Below are 22331 nucleotides of genomic sequence, written 5' to 3'. Positions count from 1 at the left end.
GCTCTTGTGGAAGAGTTCTTGTGGAAGAGTTCATCAATGATGTAGATATTGGGATAGAGAGTACGCTTATTAAGTTTGCAGATGATACCAAACTGGGTGGGGTTGCGACTTCTTTGGAGGATAGGGACATAATTCAAAATGACCTTAGCAAGTTAGAGAAATGGTCAGAGGTAAACAGGATGAGGTTTAATAAAGAGAAATGCAAAGTGCTCCACTTAGGAAGGAACAATCAGTTCCATACATACAAGATGGGAAGCGACTGTCTAGGAAGGAGCATGGCAGAAAGGGATCTAGGGGTCATAGTGGATCACAAGTTGAATATGAGTCAACAGTGTGATGCTGTTGCAAAGAAAGCAAATATGATTCTGGGTTGTATCAACAGGTGTGTTGTAAGCAAAACTCGTGAAGTCATTCTGCCGCTCTACTCTGTACTAGTTAGGCCTCAGCTGGAGTACTGTGTCCAGTTCTGGGCGCCACATTTCAAGAAAGATGTGGAGAAATTGGAAAGGGTACAGAGAAGAGCGACAAGAATGATTAAAGGTCTAGAGAACATGACCTATGAAGCCAGGCTTCATGAACTGGGCTTGTTTAGTTTGGAAAAAAGAAGATTAAGGGGGGACATGATAGCGGTTTTCAAATATCTAAAAGGGTGTCACCAAAGGTGGAAGGAGAAAATTTGTTCCTCTTGGTTTCTGAGGACAGGACAAGGAGTAATGGGCTTAAAGTGCAGCAGGGGCGGTTTAGATTGGACATTAGGAAAAAATTCCTAACTGTCAGGGTGGTCAAATATTGGAATAAATTGCCAAGGGAGGTGGTGGAATCTCCCTCTCTAGAGATATTTAAGAACAGGTTAGATAGACATCTGTCAGGGATGGTGTAGATGGAGCTTGGTCCTGCCTTGAGGGCGGGGGTCTGGACTCGATGACCTCTCGAGGTCCCTTCCAGTCCTATGATTCTATGATTCTATGTAGCCACAGACTCTTGGAGTAGGAAAAAATATTGGGGGTTCTCTTTAGCATCTTGTGATAGGATTTCAGTGCAGTGTTGTCTTTGTCTGAGGACATGTGCACCATGTATTGCAAGTAACATAAGTCTTAGGTGTTACACAACAATAGTTCTGAGAGCGTTTGAAGTAAACACTGTGAAGTAAATAGTCCCATAAATCCAGAGTATCGTATTATTATGCAGGCTCCTTTATGTCCTTTAAAAATCACTTAGCCATAAACAGGGAGAGCTCTGTCTGCAGGATTTATCTTCTGTTCTGGAAAAGGCCTCCCCCCCCCCCCCCCCCCCGTGCTGCACTCTAACCATGAATGGAAGAATGACCACAGCGCGCAGAAGAAATCTGACTCTTGCTTTTTCTGAATGAATCCCTTCAGAACCCCCCTCCTGTCCCTGCCCTGTAAACAATGTGTATTAGTTTAATAAACAACCTGTTATACTTCCCACATCTCTGGCTTTCTGTATCAACACGCATCAGGATTAGAGAACAACAGCTTAATTGCAGTTTGGGTTTGCATCATTTGCACTGTCACAAGTGAAATAAACTCAGGTGTCCGCGGGATGGAGGCAATATTGTGGCTAAACAAGGGCTACCTTGGCTCAGTCTGGGAGCTGAGAGGGCTGGCAGCAGAGGCTAGAGTAGCTATGACCTGGCAGGTTTCTTTAACGATGCCATTTTTGTCTGGTAAGAGAGCAATACAGTGATCACAACTTCAAACTAAACTGTCGGAGTTTGTGAGAAAAATAGCCCAAGGGCTTAAGAGTTAAACATTCTGCCCAGTTTCTTCTCATCGTGTCTCTCCAACACAGCCAAAAGCCAGGCGGAGAATTCACTGCACCAGGAGGGAGGGAGAAATCCACATGGCATTTTGTGTGAGCCACCTTTTCTGCTCACACTGTCTAAATAGACCTGGCAATGAGAATGCTGAGAGGCCGGGAGGGACTGCCTGATGAGGAGAGACTGCAAAGATGGGGACAGTTCAGAGAAGAGATGAATAAAAGGACTTGAGAGAGGTGTCTAAAGAAACGAAGGGTCTAACGAAGATAAATCCTTTGCTCTTCTCCACAATGGGAATAAGGAGAGGTTCAATGAAAGTAAAGGCAAACAATTGAAAATGGATACACGGAACTGCTTTTTTATACAACAAGCAGCTGATGCGGAACTCGTGGCTAGCAGATATCACTGAAACCAGAGGATTAGCCAGTTTCAGAGAAGGATTAGATAATTGTGTGGGTAATTGAAACAGTCAGAGTTACTTTAAACAGGATGAGCAGGATAAAAATGCTTTAAGCCAAACACTAATAGCTGGGGGATAGGCAGGAACTTTCCTTGGGCAGGTTACTCCACAGTTGCTCACTAGGGTGGTTCTTGTTCCTTCTTCTGACAGTCACAGGACGTTAAGCTAGTTGTAACCCTGCTCTTACTTGTCCAGTCTGGCAGTCTTGTATTCTTTTGCTGCACTCAACTTGAATTTTAAAAGTTATATTAGAGTATTATTTAAGAACGAGAGGCAAATTGCTAATGGAGCCAAAGAAAGATTCTTTCTCTTTACTCGCATTGGCTACAGTTTATCCTTATTTACAATAGAGGAAATGTGAAGAGACGAATAAGCAGAGAGGAGTCGGGCGTATTAAAAATCAGGCACTCCATCTGGCCCTGAAGGCAATGAGAGCTTTGGCTTTGACTTCACTGCGAGTGTTTGTGTGGCTTTGCTCCTGTTTTTTGCACACACATTTCTCTGTGTGTTTCATTTGACCTGAGCAACGTTTTTGAGGGACTGTGCTCAGGTAAGTTCTTCCTGCCCTCGTTTGGTGTATCTTCTGAGCAATATTAAAACAGGAAACATTTGCCTCAGTGGAGTCTTTAGGAATGATAGTGCTGAAGCTAGGGGATAATTTTATATGGAAAGTCAAATGCAGTTTATTAATTCTATGCATAAAGTGACATGTAAAGCAGAAAAAGCCGTGAGCCCAGGAGTGAAAATCCAAGTCTCTGAACAGGTAGATTCCTTTCATTGCCCAATATTCTGAGCCCCTCCGTTTGCCTGATTCTTTTTCACTGCCCTCTGGGATTTTCTTGCATGTCAGAGCTACAGAAAAAGCTTCCTATCACACAACGCGCTTGCGGAATACACCAGCAGTAAATATAATTGGCATTTCTCTGTAGCATTGTCTTTAGTCTCATTGGCTGACACAATATTAAAAAAGGAGAAAGCCTTGTAATGAAGAGAATGTATGAAGTGATCATGTTACTTTCTGAAAGAACAATTACCTTTTAAAAGCCTGATTAGGCTAGAAAATTCTTTCATAAAAATGCTTTTTGTTTTTGTGCAAAAAGATCAGTTTTACAATGAACTGCAAAATATTAATTCCTGTGTGCGTAACTTAGGTTGCGTGTAAAGAACTCGAATAAATATATCTGCATGGCATTAAGTGGCTTTCGTGCACATCATTGTACTGTTAGCTGCAAAATTTTGGGACTTTATTATCACGTTATGTGCTAATTTTCTGATGTGCACAGCACTGATTACTCTCAATAGAATAAACATATGAACAGCCACACTTAATCAGATCAATGGTCCAGCTATCCCAGGATCCTCTCTTCTGACAATGGCCAATGCCAGATGCTTCTGGGGGAATGAAGACATCAGGACAATTATTGAGTGATCCATCCCTATTGTCCAGTCTGAGCTTCTGGCAGTAAAAAGTTTAGGGGCTCCCAGAGTGTGGCATTTCATTGTTGGCCATTATGGCTAGTCGACATTGAGGGACCTATCCTTCAGGAACATATCTAGTTCTTTTTGAGCATAGTTATACTTTCGGAATTCACAACATCCTCTGACAATGAGTTCCACAGGTTGGCTGTGCATTGTGTAAAAAAAGTACTTCCTTATGTTTCCGGCTCCTTCTTAATCCGGCTCCTTATTAATTTTATGGGTTGCGGTGTTGTGTGAAGGGGTAAATAATACTTCCAGATTCACTTTCTCCACACTGGTCTTCATTGTATAGATGCTATCATAAGTCCCCTTGGTCCTTTCTTTTCCAAGATGAACACTTCCAAATATTTTAATCTCTTATCATATGGAAGTTGGTCCATACCCCTAATTATTTTTGTTACCCTTCTCCATACTTTTTCCAATTCTAATATATCTTTTTTTTTTTTTAGATGGGATGACCAGAGCTTCATGCAGTATTCCATGTATGGGAATACCATTGATTTATATAGTGACATTATGACATTATCTGTCTTATTATCTGTCTCTTTCCTAATAGTTCCTAACATTCTGTTAGCTTTTTTGATTTCTGCTGCACATTGAGCAGATGTTTTCAGAGAAGTAGTCATAATGATGCCAAGATCTCTTTCGTGAGTGGTAACAACTAATTTAGACCTCATGTTTTTGTATGTATAGCTGGGATTTCGTTTTGCAGGGTGCATTACTTTGCATTTAGCAGCATTCATTTTCACCTGCCATTTTGTTCCCCGCTCACACAATTTTGTGATTTCTCTTTGCAACTCTTCCAAGTCAGTTTTGGACTTAAATATCTTGAAAAGTGTTGGATCAGCTGCAAATTTTGCCACTTTGCTATTTACCCCTTTTTCCAGATCATGTATGAGCATCACAGGTACCTATATAACTACTTGCAGGTGCTGCTATTTACCTCACTTCATTGTAAAACCTGACCAGTTATTCCTGCCCTTTTAAGGAGTTACTGATCCTCGAGAGGATCTTCCCTCTTGTCCCTTGACTCCCTACCGTAAGAACCTTCGCTGAAGGACCTTGTCAAAGATTTTCGGAAGGTCCAAGTACACAATAGCCACTGGATCATCCTTATCCATGTGTGTGTTGACATTCTCAAAGAATTCTATGTAGCTCTATATCGATAGAGAGACTTTCCCTGTCCCACACACCAGGCAAAATAAATGACTTGCTTGCCTCATCAGGTCATCTGCAATGCATGTTTATTGAAACAAGAATGCAGAGCTAAGGTATCTGTAAATTACACTGGAAGCCACCACTCCGTACCATATAGGACCAATATATTAGAGCTTTGCTTCTGTTGCTAGGCATTTGTGAGGGGTTTTAATTGTATTTTATTTAATGTATTCAAAGTATATAAATGAATTATTTATATTTTATTAAAATCATTATTTGAAATAAGATTTGTTTTCAGGATTTAGTGCATGAAAAAGAGTTCTGTTGTAATTAAGAGAACTTCTTAGAAGAAAGGCCAGCACCGAGGAAGTGAAAATTACTGTAAGCTGGATCCATAATAAATATTTTATTTTACTGTATTGAAGAAACAGAGACCACACTCTTACCACTGTTGATGGGAAGAGTCATTTATTTTCACTCAAGGTTCTATTTGAATTGCTAAAATAAATTTCAAACTCATTTGTATTTCTCCCCTCGGATCCCTCCTCAGTTTTATGTATTGTTTGTATGTTGCCCTTAAAGGGTCAGAGTTTGATCAGGTGCCCCATTTTCAGACCATTCTCATGGATTATCACGGAGAGCAAAGAGTCAGCCGGAACCCAAATGTGGCATATTTCAAATAATTGTTTGAAATGACACCGACTGGGTTGAGCTTGTAGCTGTAATGAATCTGAGAGATTTATACAAAGGGTTTGTCTAGCAGATTGTGGGGCTGTGACAATTTATTATTCAAGAGCAACAATATTTTAATATGGGTTTTGAGCAATAAATCACATGAGGGTTTCATGACATGGTCTCTTCCCACTCTGATCTGAGTCTAGACTAGAACACTTGGCACTATCACAGCACAAAGTGTACTCAGAACACTGGTGGGAATTCCACCTTAAAACACACCCATTTCCTTTCACTTTCACTCTCTATCAGCTTCTACATTCACACCTCACTGGTAATTTATGTTTAGACTGTCCAGTTTAGCTTCTAAAGACCTAAGGAGTGGGACCTGTCTAAACTATGTATTTTGTAAAGTGCCATGTAAACCTAAGCTACTGGAACAAAATAACTGACTTCAGAAATCTCCTGCTAGTCTTACATTGATAATAAGTAGATTATTTATTTTTCACTTTTCAAAAACTTATTCAAATCCAATTTGATTTATAATTTTGCACTAATTAAGAAATAACAAACTTCAGTAAATAGCTATTTGGTAATCATAACTCGAAATATGTGTAGCTTTGTCTTTGACAGCTGGTCATTACTTTTTGATAGGTCGTTTTATAGTGTAATTAGTTTCTGAAATCGCAGAATCACATCTAAGCACTAAGAGCAATTCCTTTCAAACCATGTACAGCCAAAAAAATATCATGCTGTAATTTCATAAGGAATAATTCATTAAGGAGAACTGTAAAGTAATGCCATGTTCAGTTCTAAAAGATTTTTATAGGTGCATTTTCCAGCAGGTTTTAATTTCTCAGACTGGGATCATAAATAGTTTATTTTGTCTTTCATTTTGCATCCTGAATTTAATATTCATTTCTACTGATTCAGATTCTCCATACTCTGCAATAAGGTTATTTTTGTTGTTGTTAATTTTAAATAATTGTACAAGTAAACTTAATTCTAACAGTACAGTACTAACATCAATGGGGATTATGCCAGCTAAGTGGCTCTGAAGATAAATATAAAATTCAGAGATCAGTATTTATGAAAAATGTGCCCAAATGCATTTAAAACATAGAATATTTAAGACACTGCAAGACTGTAAATCCTTTTTTAGTTCTCGGGCTAGCTTCGATAGCTGGTGATTTTTCAGTTTACAGGTACTGTATCGCTAGCATGGCATTTATTTTGTGACAAAGGAATATAAGTTGCCTTGGAGATTTTTAATTAACTCTTCTCCTCTAGCTCTTGCCTGCTTATCATTTCACTGGTTATTTAAGCTTCACATCAGATTTGAGATATTATTCTTCAGAAATGTCTTCTTAATCTCCCCAAATTAGCATTTCAGCAAAACATTGTTTCCATAACAGATCATTAAATCAGCACTTTTTAAAGGTGCTGTTAATATTTACCATCATCGGTTGTGACTTGAACAACAGCAAGATCCTCTAGATGGGCTACTGTATGGACTCTGGAATAAATCTGTGATTACCCATATTCTAAATAAGGGAAATTAAGGTGGCTTCTTGTCTGATTGCTATCTAGATAGTTCATGCTTAATGAGATTTTTCTGAGTCACCTTCCACAATTTGCCCCTCAGAAATAATAGCTCCCCTCTTGATTAGATATGTTTATCCTGGATTGTGACTAATGTATGTATACAGTGTGCTACTGGGCATTTACACATGCATTTACATTTGTAAAATGGATACAGGTTGGACATTAGCTCTGTTGCCTGGCTTTTCCAGTCCAGACAGGCCAGTTCTTTCAGGGAAGTGTGTAGAACTGTATTACTCTTTTCCTTGAATATTACTAGACGATCATAAAGCTGGAAAAGGCAGAAAGTGCTGCTAGTGATACTCATATCCCTGGAATGCCAGTGTACCCCCATATGGTCCTTGTAAATGTGTGAAATGTATTGTCATCAGGCCTGCTGATGGGTCTTACGGGTTTTAGTCAGCTGGATTAGAAATGTCAGAAATTCTAGTACGAATGTAAACGCTGCAGCCTTTTCTACCCCGAAAGTGGAGAGCTGGGTCTAAACCAATATGATTTACAGATATAGGTTTAATGCCATAAGCTAGAGGGAGCTCCACCACAACAAACTGGGAAGCTTCAGCTTCATTTATCAATGTGCTCTCCGGGCTTTGTCTGCTTCTGAACATAAAAGACCCAGTTTTATTGCAGATATTATCTACACCACTCGGTGATAGGAAGGTTATTGTTTAAACTATTGCTGAGACATAAAACAGCTGAAACCTTCCACCATCACCATATTCATGCCAAAGCCTTTGATAAATATCAGCTAGCAATCACTGGAAAGATTTTTCTCATTGTCTTTGTCGTTGTCAGAATACTCAGCCATCTTTGAGAAAGGCATCGTCTCAAAAACCAGCTGCAGATGCTATTGTCAGGCCTGATTCTGCACTCTTACTCAAGCAAGTGGGCTTACCACAGGAGTTAGTAGGGTTCTGGATTGGCCCCGTAGAACCTAAACTGATGTCACCAGGCTACTGTTTGCAAATACATGTTTAAGCAGGAATATTTGCCTTTTCATCTGAAAGTAATTCATACTAATGCAGTTGCATGTGTAGCAGGGAGAAAAGTTGATTTTAACGTATCCACGGGCCTTTTTAGTTCAAAGAATGATCATCAGAGTGAGTTTATTGTGACACTTCTTTTCTAATGCAAATGGTGAAGATTATAGCTGGTTCGTTTACCAATTTGTTGCTCACATTGTGAATCTCAGATGAAAAGACGTCCATACAATGCAACACTGGAAGGCTATGCCTCTGCAATATTTGGCAAAAGGGTGTTGCTAGAAAACCATGTTATGAATGATTACTACTACTTGCTTGCAGTTAGTAAACAGAATTATTTCCCTGTTGGCTCGTATCCCTGGCTAATTCACTATTTGGGCAATGGCATTTCCTAGCTTCATTCTGGGGCCCCTGGTTACAAGGTGCTAGACAATAATGTTGGCTTAAGCAGTTACTGCTGCTCTGTGCAGGTAAATAATAAGAACACACCTATCTCATTGATTTTGCTACTGAAATACCACAGCCCTGGGAGCGCACCAACTCTAATGTCCAAGATACAGGTTAACACAGGTGGTGGCTGGGTATGAGGGTTTTATTCTTGTCTCTACTGGGTGAATCGAATCAACAAATAAAACACTTATCCCATGAGCCTGGCTACGTTTCCTGCTTGCGGGATGCTCATGGGCAGCTGATGGTTCCATCCCATTTATCACGCATCACTGGACCATTTTTTCACATTTTTAAAACTGTTTTGACTGATCACGAGCGACCTCTTTCATTGGCCAGCTTCTGTTGGGGGGCATTCCCAGAGCTCTGTGTGGCTCCACAGAGGGGCCCTCCCGCCAACAGAAGTTCTCTAGTAAAAGATATGGCCTCCCCCGCCTTGCCTCTCTTTAGTGTCTTTCATCTTTAGGTGGCGGAACAAGCACAGCCTGGCGGCTGCCCCACCAAGTGCGTTGTACGCTGCCTTCCTTGTGTTTGGTAAGCTTGTGTCTCAGGGCTTAGTGCTCGTGAGCTGGTGGCTGAGGAGACCAAAGACCTTGAGCATAAGTTGTACATTATGGGCCACAATGGCAAACCCCTCCTCCCGCCCACCGCCCTGGTGGGCCTCAGTCTGTCCCGGAATGAGAGTTCATTGTCAGTGGCCATTTACTCCTTGGCTTCTCTCCTGAGGCTGAAAACAAGGGCTGCACCTGCTGCCACAGCGTCTGCCACAAGTCCCTTTGCCTGCAGCAGGAGAAGAACAGGGTTGACAGGTACGCATCACTGCCACCTGGGCACCCATTCCGTGGGAGCGGGGCTCACAGCACACCCATTGGCACAAGTCAACCGCTGGGTCGCTGGGGACGTGGGCTGGATCGGAATGGGTGGTGGCAGAGAAAGGAAGGGTCTGTTCCCGCTGGGCCTTACCCCAAAGCCATTGACTGGCTGGCTCAGTGGTGAGAGACCACATGGGGCGAAGGGAGGAATGACAGTGCTTACTAGTCACGGCGGCACCTGCCTTAAGCCGGAACGATTTGTTCCTCGGTTTCAACTAAAATTATTTGTCAGCTGTATTTTGGGGTTAAGAACCAAAGTAACCGGTAGGGCTGCCAACCATCCAGGATTGTCCTGAAGTCTCCAGGAATGAAAAGATTACTCTTGACTGAATGATTATGTCATGTGCTGAAACCTCCAGGAAAACATCCAACCGAATTTGGCTGTCCTAATAGCTGGATGCGTTCAGCCTGTTCTGTAAACGCTACCCTTCTTTCTTGTTTATGGGCTGCCCTTACAAAGACTATTTTTCTGTTACAAGCAATGTGTTTGTCTCCCAGTCTCTCTTTATATTTGTTGCCAGCAATAATATATATATATATATATACACTTCTCCAGATCGATAGCTGGATCTTCAGCTGTGTGAAACTACTGTAGTAGTAAGTCTCAGAGAGGTTGCCATGTTAGTCAGAATCCACAAAAACACCAAGGAAGTCCCATGGCACCTTAAAGATTAAGGCTACGTCTAGTCTGCATACTAGAGGTATCCTGGAAAAGTAACGCCGCATCTAAGGAATGCATCTGCTTTTCCAATTTTTTTTTCGAAAAAGCAGAAACACTTTTTTGCCATCCCTGCAAACCTCATTCTACAAGGCATAAGGGAGGTGTCAAAAGAGCACTTTTTTCTGAAATTTGGTGCCATGTAGATGTGCCAAATTTCGGAAAAGCCTCTTCCGAAAGTAAATTAGAAAAAGATACGCAATTTGCACTACCACAAATCGCTATCTTTTTCTGATTTAACGCTGCAGTCTAGACGTAGCCTAACATATTGATTTGGGCATAAACTTTCCTGGGCAAAAACCCACTTTCTCAGGTTTTGAAAGCAGGTTTCATACTGGCTAATACACACATCAGAGACATCTGATGAAGTGGGGTTTTTCCCACAGAAGCCTATGCCTTAATAAATGAGTTAGGATATGTCTACACAGTGGTGTTATTTCGGAATAACGGACGGTGTATTCTGACTTCTGTAAATCTCATTCCATGATGAATAACGCCTTTTCCGAAATAACTATTTCAGAATAGCCGTGGTGTGGATGCTCCACTGCTGATATTTCAAAATAGCTTCTCCCCAGGGCCAGTCAGAGTAATTACTCCCCAGTGCCTCCTGGGGTTCTAAATTGAGATAGCACGTCCACATTAGGGAAGCTGGCCTCGGACTAATTTTGAGGCTTCCCTGCAGTGTAGCCGTGCTATTTCATAATAAGCTATTTTGGAGGATTTCTTCCGGAATAGCTTATTCCGAAATAAGCGTGCAAAGTAGACGTACCCTTTGTCTTCAAGGTGCCACAGGACTTCTTGTTTTTACAAGAGTGGTAGAAACTGAATCTTGTGTCCATAAAACGAGTAACTGCAGCTGAAAGAAAAATATCTTAGCTGGTTACCTTGAAAAAAATGGTGACTTTCCCAGCAGTGGTGAATTTCTCCATTTGACCTGTTTGCTACTTTTAGTATTTGGCTTTCCAGTTTTGGGGGCGCACTCAATTTAGAAAAGCAAGGGCTTCTCTTTGTCTCCTGCTAGCTACAGGCCTTTCCGTGCCTTTTGCATGTGACGGCAACATCCCTAAGTGATTCCCTACATATGGAGACGTCATGGTGTCGAATCTTGCATTTGTGCCGATGTACTTTAAAAATGGCCTGGATGCAAAGATGTGTGTCGGTAAGAAGTGAATGGTGCTGCACTAGAAGGCATGTCAGCTCTGGGAGATTTTGAAAAACTCCATCATATTGCCCATGAGTGTATCTTAATGCACCCCCCCACACACACACAGACCCCCCCTTCCCATGCACATACCCATCAGCACACGCACACACAGAATCGCCCCAAGTGAGCACGACCGAGCAAAGCTTTAATTCAATTCAGCGGAGACATTTCTGAGACAGGTGAAAGGGAGGGAGCATATAATGCCAGTGCGGGCTGCACTCCAAGGCTGGGCTCCCTCCCACTGCGTTTCCTGGGAGAGCAATAGCGGGAGAGTAGCTGTTTGAAGAGTGGAGATGTGGGGCCCCTCACCAGAACTTCGTTTCCCAGCCAGCCAGGACTGGCACGCTTCAGTCTGCTGCTTCTACAGGTTTCTGCTTCTCTTGAAAGGCAAAATTCATGTCTGCAAGTGCCAGCTGGGCCTTCTCAGGCCATATGGGGATGGACCCTCTGTGCATGGCTCACCCACTCTCCAGGGGGCCCGGTTCTTCCTTAGGAGCACAAGGCTGCCCCCTCCTGAAGCTCTTCAAATGTGTCTGGCAGACTAAACCCCAGCCAGCAAGCCCTCCGTGGGCCTGATGTCACTCGATATCCATGAGCTGTGTCCACAAACCAGAGTATCACCAATACCCGTATCCATGCCCCTTCACCACCTCGGCTTGTAGAGCACACCCTGCGGTCCGATCCCAGGCTCTCTTGCCTAATGAAACGAAAGCTGTGATCTGAAATAGCTGCAGAAATGAGGCTTCAGATCAATAGGATTTAGACAGGAGGGCGGTTTTTCTGTGTTGGATGTAGGAAGGAAAGAGGCCCAACGCCTTGTTTGGCAGGAATACCAGAGCTTAGTCTGTGAGGAACAGGAAGTAGCTAAGAACAGAGGAGCCAGCACATGCTCTGCACCTTACTCTGGGTACAGGGAACTGCTGCACAACCAGCTAGTGGGATTCTAAGGACTCCGTGGCCTTGCTCAGATCAGTCTCTCTGTTGAATGTGGTCAGGCCTGTTGCATTTTCAGCTAGAACTGACTCAGAGACAGATCCCCAGTTACTCTATTCTAAGCACTTGTGTTCCTCAGAGCAAACAGGCCAGATACTCTTCTTCTTGTCTTTTTTTCTCACTGGAATTCCCTTTGGGATTGCCTGCCAGATCACTTATTAACACGCAAATAAGAAAGGAATCTGCTTGCTGCTTTCACCAGGTGTTTTGCCTTTTTATTACCGGCATAGTCCTAGTGGTCCTGACCACACCTTGGGTCCCACCATTGTTTCTGCTGGAAGTGACCAAGCAGCTGACTGAGTTACCCCCCGCCTAGGGATTGGGAATGGCCTACCTATGCTAGATATGTACACGAGAGTTACATGCTCCACCAGCATTTCCTGAGCAACCTGCTTATCCTCAGCGCTCCATACCTGCAGGCCAAGCCCTAGTTATTCTGACAAGCTAAAAAGGGTTGTCATTAAAGCAGACTCCCTGCTGTCTGTGGAGATGCCCTAGCTCACCTTTCAGGAGGCTGCCTTCATTAGTGACTCTTAGCACAAAGTTTGTGCAGGTTCAGATGAGCCCCTTCAATTAAAACACTAATTGGAATCTCTTCAGCTTGAAATTACACTGTGAGCCTTGCGGGAACAGGTTTATTCTATGGATATCACGGTGCTTTCATCCCAAAGTGTGTGAACATTTAAAAGCAGGATTTATTTTGAACATTGGAGAAAAGTTCTGGATTCAGGCAATTCAGGTCAGCTGCTTAATGGAAACCGGTTTGCCCAATTTAACGAGAACCTCTTGCCACCGTTCTGTAGAGCCTCCATCAGAATTCCTGGCCAGGACGTTTCCTGTAGGTTGTAAATGCCAACACCAGACTTGCCCAGAGTGTCTTCTTTGTCTCTTCCAAGCCGTAACATCCTTTCAAATCCGAGTGGACAAAATGTCAGGTAAAGCAGGTGGATGACTATGCAAAAACCTACTGGAGCTAATACTTAAGGATTAAATGAAACAAAAATAGATGAAAAAAACTAATTGTATTGTTGGATCCAACACTACTCAAGACAACATGTAGAAAAACAAAACTTTTTACTGATTTATTCAGTTGCCACTGGAACCCACATATGAAATTCTCAAAGGAAAATGAACCTTCCAGAGCAGAAAAGACAAAAAATGAGGTTTTCAATGGCGTTCTGGAAGAAGCCGCTGTTTTTGTGCAGACTGCATGCCCAGAGTCTTTCAGCGTCAGTAACACTGTATCAGCCAAATAAGATATTTATATTTAATGGAGCAAACAACGTTAGTCAGGTTAATTGGCCTTATCTCCATTTCAGCTAGTACAGTATCGAAAATGAACACAGAATTTCAACGTTAGATGCCATTGCAAAGGTGAGTATTAGAATGGGAGCTCTGTCAAGAGAGGTGCAGGGGCATGTCTACACTAGGACATTTTTTCAAAATAACTTATTTCGAAATATTAACTCCGGAAATAATAATTCTGAACTAGCATGTCCACACCACAGGGAAGCCTCAAAATTAGTCCAAGGCAGGGTCCGTTAATGTGGAAGTGCTACCTTGACTTAGAGCCCCAGGAATCACAGGGGAGTCATTAGTTTGAATTACTCTGGGGCGCTGTTATTTCGAAATAGCATCACGGGAGCATCCACACTACTGCTATTTTGAAATAACTATTTTGAAATTAGCGTTATTCCTCATAGAAAGCAGGAGTTATTGTTTCAAAATAACCAGCCCTTTATTTTGAAATAGCAGGCTTGGTAGGGTGGAGGCTTCACTTGTTATTTCGAGAGAAGAGGAGTGATTTCGAAATAACTCCCTAGTTAGACAAGGGCTTCAAGAGCAGGAGGGGCTGCAACAGAGCATGGTAAAAATGTCATGTTACCTACTATGCGACTGTTGATCTGGGAAGGAGAAGGACAGAGCAATGAAGTGGTTACTGGGAAATTATGAGAACAATCAGCTCGTCTACGGCTCATTGATACATGATTAGTAAGCCTGTTACGAGCAGAGTGAGATGCCCGCCATTTAAAACGTGAGGTCTTTTGCTGGGGTTGTGCAATACAGGGCCTTGAGCAAAAGGCAGGTTTTGTCTCGGCAACAGGAACTTTTCACACAATAATCCTGAGGAAAATGCTAGCTGCTCACTGAAAATACATTGGTGGGCTTTATCTCACTCAGCTCTTTCCTCCTGCCAGGTTTGTTTAGTGTTTACAGCTGCAAAGTGTGTGAGCCTTTCGAAGGGCTGGCGTTTGAGGTAAATATTCATAAGTCCTGATACTTTTTGAGTTATTCTAAGCCACGTCTGTCAAGGAATTGAGTTGGACTTCTCTGGCTTTCTGGTGAAATTCCCTGAAAACTATTTTCAGTAAAATCTTCAACAATCATGCTTGTTCAGTAAAACTTTTCTATTTTTAGAAACTAAAAACGGCCAAAAATATATACTGAAAAATGAAATGTTTCACAAAAACCTGAACATTTCCACTGAAAACTGAATTATTCTACTGAAAACATTTCTATTTCTGTTTCTTCACTGAAAGATCAAACATTTCATAAACATGAAAAATTTTGTTTTGTTTAACCCCCCCAAAACTCCATAAAACAAAAATCATGTTTGGATAAAAATGATGTAAAGATTTTTTTTCACCAGCTCTAGTCTCTGGGCTTAGTTAGGATTTAAACAGTGTACCGCGTAGCTCTCCGCAGACAAGGGAATTTTAACCACAAGCGGTATCTACTTACAATTGCAGGTAAAATCAGAGAGAGCTGTTCGTTTTCTTCTTCTCTGTATTTAGTTGTACTTCAGGAGTTGGTAGAGACCTAGCCAGGACCAGGGCCATGTTATGGTGGACCACGCACTCTCCCAGGAGAACATGGCTCTGCCAGTCTCCTGGAAGACAAGTGAGTAATAAGCCATAGTAGGGATGGAAAGGGAGGGTCAGTGGAAGCAAGTGGTTACTGAGGCTAGCTTATGCATGACTTGATGGCCCTGATACCTCCTGAAGCACTAGGATACAGTTTCCATCTGATTTTTTGAAAGTTCATATAAGTTTTGGGTTCAGATTTGTGCAAATTGTTGCTCAAAATGCTTTGCCCCAAACAGGCCAACATTTAACCTGCCTCCGTTAACTCATTCCTAACCTAAAACATTTGGGCTGTGTCTAGACTGGCAAGTTTTCCTGCAAAAGTGGCCGCTTTTGTGGAAAAACTTGCCAGCTGTCTACACTGGCTGCTTTGAATTTGCGCAAGAACACTGACGATCTCATGTAAGATTGTCAGTGTTCTTCCGCAAATACAATGACTCTCCCGTTAGGGAAAAAGTCCTCTTGCACAAATGCTTTTGCGCAAGAGGGCCAGTGTAGACAGCTGAGAACCGTTTTGCACAAAAAAGCCCCGATTGCGAAAATGGCGATCAGGGCTTTCTTGCACAAAACTGCGTCTAGATTGGCATGGACACTGTTCCGCAAAAAGTGCTTTTGTGCAAAAGCGTCCGTGCCAATCTAGACGCTCTTTTCCACAAATGCTTTTAACAGAAGAACTTTTCCGTTAAAAGCATTTGCGGAAAGTCTAGATGTAGCCTTGGAGTGCTACATTGGCACCAAAGCACGGGTCAGTTTTATAAAATAGGGCAGCGTAGTGTGAACGTCTAAGGTACGTCAGCAGCTCGAGGACAGCGGATCCATGGCTGCATAGCACAGGCAGTGAATGTGGTGAAATATGGTTAAGTCCATTCCTGTTAAATACTTCATCCTATTAAGGACACTCAGCCTCTGAAATTTCTGAGTGAACTGCAATAGACATGCAGAGTAGCACACAGACTTGGGGAAAGTTTGAAGTAGTTTGTTAATATGAACTAGGGGCTGAGCTGTGAACAAACTTGGTGGCAGAAGAGTCCAGAAGAAGCCCCACAGCAACATGACTGTAATTTTCAGCTCTTGTGTTTGCCTTTGGGCTGGGGCCTCCGTTTGACAAACATTAGAGCAAACTGCATCGTAAGAGAAGATGCACTCCAAAGAATCAGCGGTTTAATGGCCTATGTACTCCCGGGGAGACACTGTGTTTAGTATTCTCCTTGCCTCCGCTTCCCACTTTCAGATCTCATCAAAAGTTCACCTTCTCCTAGCATATCTGCAAAGACCCTAAGGGAACTCCCCAGAGATATCACTAGCTTCAGGGAAGCAGAGATGTAACTCCTTTAAACTTAAACAGAACTGGGGAATTTAGAGAGTACTCTTTGTTTCAACCACTTTGGTCCATTAACCAAACAACCAGACACCAGGCTACCAACCACATGGACTTGGACAAGGATGTGGGAAATGCCACTTCGTAGAGCAGGCAATTTATTCAACAAGCTGTTTTGGTGGGAGGAGGAAGCAATGAATCTTGGCTCTCGAGGGAGAAGAACGATTACTCATCAGAATATTTAGCTCTAACTTTTTGAATGCCGGGCCGTGGAGTGAGTACCCCCGGCTAATAGAGACTGCTAATGGGATTTTTGTCTTCGTCTTTAGTAGATGAAGGATTTCGCTGTAAATATATTAAAGGGGATTCATACAAGTATAACCACAAATGTCAGAGTGTATTCCCAATTCCCAAATGTGTGTTGCTGTGCTAGTATTCAGTGCCACTCGCAGATGTTTCAGATTTGGATTTTATGCTCTGTTTTTATGCCATGTCTTCAGACATTTATTATTTATTATTATTGGTAACTCCTGAAATTCTAGAGATAGCCCTCTTTTCTATGTGATGAGACATTCCTAGAAAAGTGGGACAAGATAAAAAGGGAGAGCGAGAAAACGCAAGAGTTTAAAGACCAATCTCACCAGAACTGATGTTAGGTTTTTATCTGCAGTTGGCATGAAGCGGTTAATAAAAAGTTCATCCCTTTATGTACTGGTAGCTTTGTGATGTGGTATGTGAGGCTCTGACTGGCTTTCATCAAGTGTATCGTACCACAGTTTCCCTTGAAATTTAGGCTGGTAATAATGTACGAGCTGACCTTCCTTGGCCTTAATTTCCCATTGCCTTGGTCTTGTGATTCTGTCTCCATCCCTAGATTACGTGACTCTGAGAGAATCTTGCTTCACTTCCTTGACCATATCTTAGAACCGGGATTTCATCTTTGCCTGTTACAGCCAGAAATGAAGGAAAACGTTCTACGAGCTCAGCAACTGAGATGCACAGCTTATTTCTTAACATGAAATTCGAGGGAAAGATCTGGAGCTTATTGTGCTGCTATTGACATGATGCTCCATATTCTTTATGGAAATATGCTTCTGAGATGAATAGGACATAACTGAGATGTACTTTGTGCAAGATGGCTCAGGAGAGATATAATTGGAAAGTGATTATGATTTACTGAATGGGCTTATCCCATTTGTCTGCCAGTATCATTTCGGTATCTGAACTTAGGAATATTGACCATGTATCTGTATTTCAAATGTGCAGCTTTGGGTGTCAGCCACAACTAGCTCTTCAGGTCCAACAGTGATGGCCCATGAGCCCAGAGAGTGGACTATGAAAGGGCCAGTCTTCCGATGGGCACTCTAGTCAGCTTGCGAGGAATGACTGGTCCCATTCACATGGTACTGGATTCCCTTTTTGGCATACCAGTGATTTCCCTCTGGAAGGCAAAGGGTTCCCTCCTTACACCAGAGTTATATAAGGCAGGGGAGTGACAGCATCGGGGTTCTCTGCCTCCCCACCAAAAGAGACACTGAAAAATGCCTTCTAGCACAAACTGAACTGGGGAGAGAAGAATTGGGCCCAAGCTGGCAGGGAGACTAGTTTGTGAGTAATAATACCTCAGGGCTCAAGCCCCAGGCCAAGGCAGCTGCCTTTCATGACTCCCTGTGACAACATTTAGAAATTACTATTTGTACCTAACTCCTTCAGTGAATCAAGCTTAGTTTGTGCGTTTGGTTTTATTTGCTTAGCAATTGGCTTTGTTCTGTTTGCTATCCCTCATAGTCACCAAAAATTTACCTTTTGTATTTTATACATTTGTTTCTTGTTTGTCACATAACCCAGTTTGTACAAGTCTTACCCGTGGGTGGAGGGCACAAGGGGCTGTATATATTTTCCACTGAGGGAGGGAGGGAGTTTCATATCGCTCTGAGTCTACACTCCATGGGAGGTAGGCACCTGAGTTCTTGGACAAGTCCCTTAAACCGAGTCTTCCCAAAGCTGATCTCAGCGTCTGTGTCTCTCCATAGCGGGATATGGTCCTGCCTGCATGTCTGCTGGTGCAGATGTAAGTGCCTGTGTCAGCAAGACAGGTAAAAAGGGGCCCGGGCTGGCAGAACAGGTGGAGTCAGTGGTATCTCAGCACAGCAAGCGTCATCTCAAAGGGGAGCAATCCGTCACGCTCCTGTTTTATCTTCTGTTGAAAATAATGGGCCAAAGCTCACCAGGCAGCCTCACTACTGGCCCTGCCTCCTTTTGGCAGAACAAAGGCTGTGACTTTGACTCCACTGGGCACAATTCAGATTCTCTTTTGGATGCCAAGGGCATAACTCCAGAACGAGAACAGGCGTGAATAACTGGGATGATGGTTTTGACCCAAAGGGATCAGGAGACCAAATGAGCAGTTTGGTCTTTGAACTTGTCTCCCTGCCCCGAAGCCTCATGATGGGGGCCCGCTTGACCCACTGCTGCCCACAGCTGCTCATGATGGGTGGCCTACTAAGAGATGGTTGTCTACAGGATGGACAACCTGGCACCTTTCATCAGCCAAAAATTGTCTGGAGGGAAAAAAGAAGAAAACAATAGAGGTCACTAGCTCCTGGCGCGCCTCAGTGTTTGCAGTCTTCAGCCTGGCCCCTTTCCCAGGGACAAGGAGAGCCGCTGGAGGCAGCCCCAAGGGTCAGTTGCATGGTCTACAGTGTACATGACAATTAATCTGTGAGGGTATGTCTACACTACCCCGCTAGTTCGAACTAGCGGGGTAATGTATGCATACCGCACTTGCTAATGAAGCCCGGGATTTGAATTTCCCGGGCTTCATTAGCATAAGCGGGGAGCCGCCATTTTTAAATCCCCGCTGCTTCGAACCCCGTGTAGCGCGGCTACACGGGGCTCGAACTAGGGTAGTTCGGACTAGGGTCCTATTCCGAACTACCGGTACTCCTCGTGAAACGAGGTGTACCGGTAGTTCGGAATAGGCACCCTAGTCCGAACTACCTAGTTCGAGCCCCGTGTAGCCGCACTACACGGGGTTCGAAGCAGCGGGGATTTAAAAATGGCGGCTCCCCGCTTATGCTAATGAAGCCCGGGAAATTCAAATCCCGGGCTTCATTAGCAAGTGCGGTATGCATACATTACCCCGCTAGTTCGAACTAGCGGGGTAGTGTAGACATACCCTGGGTTATTTGATGACATCAGGCACAACTACTGGGCAATCTCCGGGAACGCGCCCTTACCCTGGATTTACATTGTCTTCACTCTCCAGTTACACAGAAGGTACGTGGTTAAATGGGTCTGCATAGGAAAATGATGCCCTCTTTTTAAAGCCCTCTCTAGTGGAAACTCAAACATCTAGCAATGAGAACGGGGAGGAAAGTGAGTCTGAGATGTCCTTACATGGGAGCTGGACGCCCTCCCCGCTCCTCTCAGCTCTGCTGAAATGTTGCCATCCTTACAACACGACCCCTCCCTCAAACGGAGGAAGGGAAGTTCCACCGCGAAAGGGTTCTCAGCTCTCCCAGTTGCAATTGGAAGAGTCTGTAATTGTCATCCAATTGGCTGGTATGTAGCACTCGGGGCTCCTACGGGGCTGTTTGCTGCAGATTGGTCAGTGGGCACTCTGTCCTCTTTCGCGTTGGATGCTGAGAACAGTCCAAGACAGACAATGGCCTCCAGAGTTGCACAGGGAAGTCTGTTCTGAGATGCCAGTGATTAGATTAGCGCCTTCCTGTTCCGCGGTGATTAGCATTCCCACCGGACTTTCCATCTGTCCCAACTCCTTCCAGGGCTTTCGGATGAACCCTCACAGCAGCCTGGGCAGGAGGCATGGGCCTCGCCTCCTTGTGTAACGGGGAACCTGAGGGAGAGAGGTTGTGTTACTCATCCAGGGTCATATTGCATCACAGTGGCCCACTTAGGACTCAGGAGTTGCTGGCGCCCGGACACAGGCACAGGCCACCAGCCCACGTCTTTTGCTCCTTGCTTGCAGTTTTAAGATGATAAAGCATTTGCTGTAACTGCTGAGCCAGCACCACAGATCCCCGCAGACCGTGATGCCCTCAGATGTGGACAAGCCTTGTGCAGTGTCTGGAGGAAGGGCCAGGACACCCAGGGTCTGTTCCTGCCTTTGCCATTGGCTCACAGTCAGACCGTGGCCAAATAATCATCTGGAGTAGCTGTGTCTCTGTTCCCTTCAGCCTCATAAATAACAGGACCGGCACTACCCTGGCCCTGGCAGCTACTGCGTTAGCCTCAGGTGCACGTGGAGTGCGACGACATTCAAGGACCAGATCCTCACCCGGACCAATCAGCCCATTTCCACTATTCCCAGGGAAGCCACAGTGAGGGTAGCCACTGGGGATCTGGCCGGCAGTTACATTGACCTCAAGGGGAATTTATCACAGGGACATTTCCAATGAGAAGTGGCCTCTTTCAGGCACAGTTCATCTAGCTCCACCCCGGTGGGTTAGATTTGGCCCAGATTTGGAGCCTCAGGGCAGTAATAGGCAGGGCAGGATTGATCAGTGCACCGGTGTGTGCAGTGAGGGCTGAAATCGGTCCCATTGCACTGTGAACCCGGAGCCAGGGCCGAAGGTAGAAGCACCATGATCAGAGCTCTATTTGCCAGTCTAGATGAGTGCTGAGTTATTCCACCCCCTTCCTGCTTTTCTCCTACACGTTTCTCAGGGTCAGAACGATCACCTGGTTGTAGCTGTTGGCAGAATATAAAACCAGAGATGGAACGCGCCACATCGAAGACAATCACCGTGCATTGGTGCAGTCTGGGGGACAGATTTCTGATACCTTCTCTCCATCCATTGATGTTATTTCAAAGCGTGGAAATGCCTGAGGACTTACATGGAGAAGCTGTGCTAGGCAGAAGTGCTATTAGACATTGCAGAGGGGGAAGAGTTGGCCATTCAGGGTACGTCTACACAGCAGCATCTGCACTGAAATAATGTCGAGCTGGAGGACGTCTTACTCCGACTCCTGGTAACCCTCATTTCACGAGGAGTGAGGGAAGTCGCAGGAAGACTGTTCTTCCTTCGACTTCCTGCTGTGCAGACAGCACCAAAAGCTGAAATAAGCGATTTCCACTTAAGCTACGCGATTGACGTAGCTGAAGTTGTGTAGCTTGTGCCGACTTTAGCCCCACTGTGTGGCCGTGCCCTAAAGGAGGCCTACTGACTCATTGCCTTCAGTGTAGTTTTATCTGACTAACAAGGGCAGAATCAGGTCCCTAATGATAGTTTCTTCTTGCCATGCAAGAATTTCACACTGTTATGCCACAAAGTTCTGCTCCTGCTTCCTGGTGGAATCAATGGAAGTTTCCTATTGGCTTCAGGGAGTGCAGGAGCCCTGTTACTGAGTCCTAGCTTTGGGCCCACTCCTAATCCTTTATGGAAGCCAATGGAGAGATTCCTATGGATTTCAAGGGGCTTTGGATCAGGCCCTGGTGAGCGGCAGGTGGTTCTCAGTAAGTATGCGAGAAATGTTCATCCTTCTGACACTCCAACGGCAGAACTTGAATTAATTTGCAGGTCAAGATACTTGGCTCCTGCCAAATGTCTGAACTTGTTTCTTGAAGGGTTTTAATTCTTGTAATACACAAGTAAAGCATTTAACAGGAATTTGTAAATAAATAGCCACAAAAAAACCATGGGAGAAAGAGGTTCTTCTTCCATGGATATTTGTGCATTTTCTCTCTTGCCACAAAAATAAACTGCCTCCTTTTTCACTGTGAAGCTTCAGGTGTTTTTGGAAAATATTTTCGGTCAG

The sequence above is a fragment of the Pelodiscus sinensis genome, chromosome 23 (genome assembly GCF_052426305.1).
Source record: "Pelodiscus sinensis isolate ZL-2025 chromosome 23, ASM5242630v1, whole genome shotgun sequence".
Lineage (NCBI taxonomy): Eukaryota > Metazoa > Chordata > Testudines > Trionychidae > Pelodiscus > Pelodiscus sinensis.
The sequence above is the reverse complement of the archived record's forward strand: the minus strand, read 5'-3'. Positions refer to the sequence as shown.